Source organism: Gymnoscopelus braueri, assembly GCF_963280865.1.
Source record: "Gymnoscopelus braueri genome assembly, chromosome: 5".
Classification (NCBI taxonomy): domain Eukaryota; kingdom Metazoa; phylum Chordata; class Actinopteri; order Myctophiformes; family Myctophidae; genus Gymnoscopelus; species Gymnoscopelus braueri.
In genome coordinates, this window is record NC_137606.1 from 9,250,881 (window position 1) to 9,257,898 (window position 7,018).

The following is a 7,018-nucleotide window of genomic DNA, read 5'->3' on the forward strand; positions in this document are numbered from 1 at the left end:
TACCACGCCAAAACCAAGGGAAGCCTCAGACAGTACTACTATGGCATTAGGGAGGGGTTTACTTACACCGGCCAAAGACAACCAAGAGGAGAGAAAAAAAGAGAAGAGAAAAGGAAGGAACAAACCTTTCTTTTCATTTAACAAACATTTTAGGACATCTCCTCCTTTGACCACTGAACTACATACTGTAACACAGATATGATCAATTCCATCTCTTTATTTATGACTGATATCTGTCATTCCCATCCAACTTTGCAGATGACTGGTGCCATGACTTGCATCGATCTATAACACCCAGGAGATTTTTGCTGGCAGTTTTAAGAAAACAAGTTACTGACTCACAGGTAATCCCAAATAAGTGGTTAAACTCTACTCTACTCTACGAATTGAGTTATTTAGCAGAATATTCATTCCCCCCCCCCCCCATTAAGACAGGGAACATATATGTGTAACCACTTAAACCATTATTTTATACTTTGGCTATTCAAAAATTGCAGACATAGCCTACAAGCTCTGCACTCAGATCTGCTATTTCTTTGAAAAATTGTGAAACTTTGTGCAAATCTTTGAATATATACATTTTTAAAACAGACATTTGTAACTCAAATCTTTGCTTCTTTGGGGTTTCTAGAACTAAATGTTTTGAGATGGGGGGTCCGTAACCAAATTCATATAATTTTGGGGGTCCTTGACATGAAAAGGTTTGAGAACCACTGATATTAGCAACATACGGTTTTCAGAAAACTGTTAGGATTTAGAATACATTTCTAGATGCGTTCCCGGATTGAATGGGTTAATGCACAAATTATGAAATATAATGAATTTATTTTCTCCATAGAAGATCTGTAGAGCATGGCCAACTCAACTAACCTACACACCATGGGTTCTGATGCAACACAAATGAACTGTGCTGTAATGTTTCAGTCCCACGCATTCTGCAGGCTCTCCCAAAATAATGGCATCAAAGCCTATTCTTGCCCCGTTTTAGAATATCCATGTAGATCCGTTCAATGAGAGAGCTCTATAAAAAGGACCCAAAACTGACTCTAATTGCAGGGAGGGATTTCGGGGCCTTCGAAAAAGAAAATGGCCGCCGGCCAGCATGCCTGTAGTGGTGAGGGTGGTTCCACGGTAAAAATTGAGGCTACAATTAGGCTTGATTGGCTGTTGTGGGCCTTTATATGACCTGTTAGCATTCCTTCCTTTGCTAAGGGGAATGTGGACCTTTGCTTTTCCAGGATCCATTGTGCCCCCATGCAGAATTCCTCTTGGTCTGGTTTTGTGGGCATACATATGAGGTGGTGAAGTCAGTTCAGGCACCAGTGACCAAGAGAGCGGGACTAAGAGTTGTGAGGTTACAAGTTTGGGAAAGACCATTCAGACGTGGTAATTACGCTAGCTCAAGCATTACTGCTTTCCCCCAAAGATACTTTTACACTGAGAGAAGGTGCCAGAGCTCTAACACTTCACTGTGTTGAACGCTGTCAGTCAGTCTGAGGACAATCAGCTGAAGGAAAGCATTGCTAAAAGAAAAGTGGCATGTTTTGGTACTTGGACCAGTGGGCCTATCTCAAGAAAATATGTGCTGTAAGCGGAAAAGGATACTAGTTTAGATCATTTTATGAGAGAAAAGCTGGTGTCATTTAGACAGTGGTGGAAAAAAGTATGCTAATTTTTTTTACTTAAGTAAGAGTATCAATACTGCAATGTAGAAATACTCCGTTAGGGCGCGCTCCCACCAAGAGTTGGCTGGCCGCTGTTTGCAGAATCTGCCAATGCATTGTCAATGCAAATGCGTTGATTCACGCAAGAGCGGATCTTTCCGCCTGTCGCGCAGACCTTGCGTTTATCCACTCTACACGACTTGTCCATTTCTGCTGTAGGCAGGAGCTGAATTTCCCCTTCTGTCCAATCGGGTGAGTCGAAGGCGGAACGTCCCAAGACTCAGGAAGCACCATGGTGCTCAAGGCAGAAGGCGGTGCGTGCTATGGGGACGGTCTTGAAAGTGAGTGACAGGTGCGTCACTCCCGTTTTTTAGAATCCGCTGGCTGCAAAAAACTGTGGCCGCGCACAACCTGCGTTTAACAGCAGCCGACCATCTTTTGGTGGGAGCGCGCCCTTCTCCCACCACACTTTTATTTGACCTCTGGGGCGGAATCTGCCAATGCTTTGTCAATGCAAATGCGTGGATTCATGGTCTTGCAGATTTTTTCCAAGAATCCACGCATTTGCATTGACAAAGCATTGGCAGATTTCACCCCAGAGGTAAAATAAAAGTGTGGTGGGAGCGTGCCCTTACAAGTAAAAGTCAGAGATTCTGAATTTACTTGAGTAAAAGTACAAAAGTATTGGTATCAAAATGTACTTAAAGTACCAAAGTAGAAAGTACTCATTACGTAGAATGTCCCATTTCACAAGTTTTCAAATATAAAATGAATAGGCTACAACTTATTTGAAAATAGCAGATCTACAAGCTCAAAATGCGTCGCATCGCGACTGCATTTAAAAATGAAGAAGAAGAAGAAGAAGAAGAAGAAGAAGAAGAAGAAGAAGAAAAAGAAGAGGAGAATAAACTTTATTGTCACTTCACAGGTTTACAGGTGTGGGTGAAATTCCATTTGCACAAGCTCTGTCTTTTGTGTTGTTTTCAGAAAAGGAGAAGAAGAAAAAGGAGGGGGGACAGGGAGAGGGAGCAAAGAAAAAATTAAACAGTAAAGAAACACAAGAATCAAAGATACCTACATCAGAATCAGAATCAGAATCAGTTTTATTGTCACATCACAGGTTTACAAGGTAAAAAAGTGGGTGAAATTCGTTTTTGTACATCGTTCCCATCGCAACGTTAGTTTCCATAGAAAGAAGAGGGGGGGGGGGGGAGAAGAAGAGGGGGTGGGGGGCAAGTGGGAAGGAGATCAAAACAAGAGAGCAACAGAAGGCCAGACAAGTTATCTACATATTTACAAAGTACCTGAGATAATAAAAAACTAAGGTGCCTGAGCATAGCAGCAATGTATGTATACTGTGCATGTTATACTTATACTGTGCATGATATACATATGGACGTTAAGGTGCTTAGAGGAAAAGAGCACAATAAAAAAAAAGACAAAAAAAAGTCAGTGCGTTATACATGGGATTAAGGTGCAAAAGGTCAGTGCGTGTCCACCTAGGGTGGACTGACCCTATACCGTCACCTTCTTAAATTAATGGCCTAAGTAATTTTTGGGTGGAAAATGATATTTTTGCCTAAGTCAGCTATCTCCTAATTTTTTTTTTAATAATAATTTTTAATAATCATTTTATTGTTTTTCAGAGTCATCATTGTCAATCAGCATTTTACACAGATGTGGTCGCGGCTTTCCATGTTAGATATTATAATAGCATTTAGCTAATAATAATAATAATGGTCATAATCATAATCATAGTCAGAAATGTCAGGGGGGAAAACAAAAAGGAAAAAAAAAGAAAAAAAACAAGTACAAAATAAAACATAATAATAATAATAATAATTAGTCATATTTACAGCAATATATCAAGAGAGAAATTAAACACATTGCTCAGTCACAGTACAAATAATAATTATAATTCCTATAATATTCAGTGGACCTATTAAACTCATGGTTTCTTGCTTGGCGACCATAGAGACCTGTGTATGTCCCAAATATAGACTGTGTGCTTGCTCCCATAGTAACCGAGACGGATGTTATGACACAGAAAGGTTATTCAAAGATTGAAAGGCAGAAAACGAGTAAAAAGAAGTAAGGGAATGTTTAGCCCTTGCCACCAGCACATAAGAAGCATAATAAACATAGATAGTAAACCATGAACCCCTTCATTATATTGGTCGGGGGGAATATTTATATTTTTTAAGTAGTTCAAGAAGGGGTTCCAGGAAACATAAAATAGATCTTTTTGACCTCTTAAGGCAAATTCGATTTTTTTCCAGCTTAAGAAGTACATCATATCTTTGATCCATCTTAAGTGTGATGGCGGCGTGGCTTTTTTCCATTCTAAGAGCATTATGCGTCTTGCAAGCAGGGTTGTGAACGCCATGACATCTAACGTTATTTTGTTTAGATGATTATTGGTAGGTGCAAGCCCAAAGAGTGCGATCAGTGGGTACGGTTCTATGTGTGTTTTGAACATTTCTGAGAAAGCTTTAAATATATTGGACCAGAAACATGACAGGCTGGGGCATTGCCAGAACATAATTATGTATAAGTGTTGCTGGAGCAGCCTTAGAACGTTCGCAAGTTGCATCTGTGTCTTTATACATTTTACTCAGTCTTGATTTTGTCCAGTATGTGCGATGTAGATCTATCTCCTAATTTAAAAGGATCACGCTGTTCCCTCCCCTTTTAGTATAATGGCCTATCTCCCTGGTGTGACTTGGCCAAAATAGGCAATTTCTTTGGCCTAAGACTAAGTCACATGTTTTTGTGACTTAGGCCAAAAAATGGCCTAAGAGTAAAGAGTAAATCAGTAAATCATTTGGCCGAAGTCAAGTTTAATCCTATTTAAACCTATTCTAAATCTCTTATGTTACAAAACTGAGAGACAGTGTTATTTTTATGTTAATAGTCATAATTTGTTATAAACGTTTTGGGTGAAATGATTAAGAAATATCATAATATTGTTTTGTTTTGGATCAGTTTGGATCTGAAAAACGTAAAGAAATGACATAGTTTAAGAAGGTGACGACACACAAACCAGCATGCTGTCTGGCAGGAACCAGCTAACTCCATTTTTCCCTTTTTGCATTTTTCCATAAATCACTGCTATTGAACACCCTTTACGTCTGTGTGTTGGTAAAAAAAATATTGAACCAATGAAAAGTATTAAAAAGTGCTTCTGACAAAACCAGCTAACTCCATTGGATCCTCAAACTTTCTGCTAAACCAGCTAACTCCAGCAAAGGGGAGTGGAGTTAGCTGGTTTTGCTGACTCCAGACTCCACCCCCTTTTGACCTCGAACCTCATTGTGAGCTTGGAGGTCTATTCAGCTTTTCTTATCAATGATGAACAAAACCTCCTCCATTCCAACTATTGTTTTGTTTTTTTCATTTCCTGAAAAATGAACATTTTGGAGTTAGCTGGTTTCTGCCGGACAGCAGAGATATACTGTACAGTATATGTACATGAGGTTAAACGTAAGGCGCAAGAACTGTAACATACAGTAGTAGTTCCACATAGCAGCAGGTATGATGCATTTCCACCATGCTTGATAGCTATATCTTTAAACTGAAGAAACAAGCCAGGTTCAGTTTTGCGTTCCTCCCAGGGGTTTCGCAATCCATAGCCTGAAGCTCATGAGCCAGAAAGGGCATGATGCAATGCTACAAGAACAAAGTTACACAATCTGCACTAGTAGTAACAGTTTATTTTTAACCACAAACAATGAACGCAAACAGCTTCAGGGCATGAAAGCTAGCTATGCACTATCAAAATGCCCCGACAGCAAAAGAAGACCGACAGTGAATCCAATGAAGCTATTTCATAACAGATCAAACCTCAACCTAATTATGCATTGTAATGCCTGATTCATACTTGGTTGTGCAGTAGGCCTAATGTAGTCTGATAGATAGACAGACTGATAGAAGTGTTTATATTCTAATGAACCTATACATCTCCTAATTGTCCTCACTTGAGAAATTATTGTGTAACATTGGATGGCTTTTGTCTGTGCATTGTCTATATCAGAGTAGTTCTATGCAGGACTGAAATGCACAATTATAAGATGTAGGCTACACCGTAACTTTTTTTAATGTTATGTCAGACACAAAAATACCCTGTTTTTTCATCATCACAACTATCAAAAATATTTTTGCTTTCTATTGCCATTCTTTGTTTTAAATTGTGTTGCTTCTCAATATCTGTGCACTACTGTGCAATACCTGGGACTGTAAAGCAAGATGATTTGGTATTAGAAAACAGGGAGTGAAGCTGTAACAAGGCAACACCCAAAGGTATACTGCCATCCCAGAATGGTTTACCGAGTCTCTGCTGCCCTCCTGTGGTGACTATTTCTATAGACATAAAACAGGGCTACAGTTTGTGTGTGTGTGTGTGTGTGTGTGTGTGTGTGTGTGTGTGTGTGTGTGTGTGTGTGTGTGTGTGTGTGTGTGTGTGTGTGTGTGTTGTGTTGTGTTGTGTTGTGTTGTGTGTGTGTGTGTGTGTTGTGTGTGTGTGTGTGTGTGCGTGCGTGCACGCGCGCGTGCGTGCGTGCGTGCGTGCGTGGTTAATATTAGATAAACAAATGCAAAGTAACGTAAAAGCCCTTTTTCTATTTCCTGAAAAGTTCAACCCAAAACTGTCTTACCAGTGTTGTGTTATGAGTTGCCAAGATCACGGGATATACAACTGTATCACACCATATAATTTAATTTAATTGCTTGATTATGGCTGTAAAAATATGATCAGACATGTTCATTTACAGTGTTTTAACCATACTGTTAACGTGACCCATGGTCTATGAAATATTCTCATAGTAAACCATCCACCCCAGTCATGCACAGATGTACATGACAGGGAATTGATACAGGTTAGAACGTCTGTTAATCACATTAATTATACTTTGGTCCCCTCTTGGCCACTGCCTTTTCCCCTCTACAAAATCTAGTATGTAATCTATGTAAAAGCCAGTGGTGGAAAAAGTACTCAAATGTTTTACTTAAGTAAAAGTATCAATATTGCAATGTAGAAGTACTGTTACAAGTAAAAGTCTGGAATTTAAAAAATACTTGAGTAAAAGTACAAAAGTATTGGCATCAAAATGTACTTAAACATAAAATGTTTGAAAATTGCTGATCTACAAGCTCACAACGCGTCTCATTGCGACGGCGTTGTGAGCTTGTAGATCGGCTATTTTCAGCCTAGGTATAAAATAGGGCTGAAGTGGTTAATATATGTTTTATAATATAATAATTTATATCTGCAAAGTAAGTAACTAAAGTTTTCAAATAATTATAGTGGAGTAAAAGTACAATATTTGCCTCTGATGTAGTGGAGTAGAAGTAAAAGT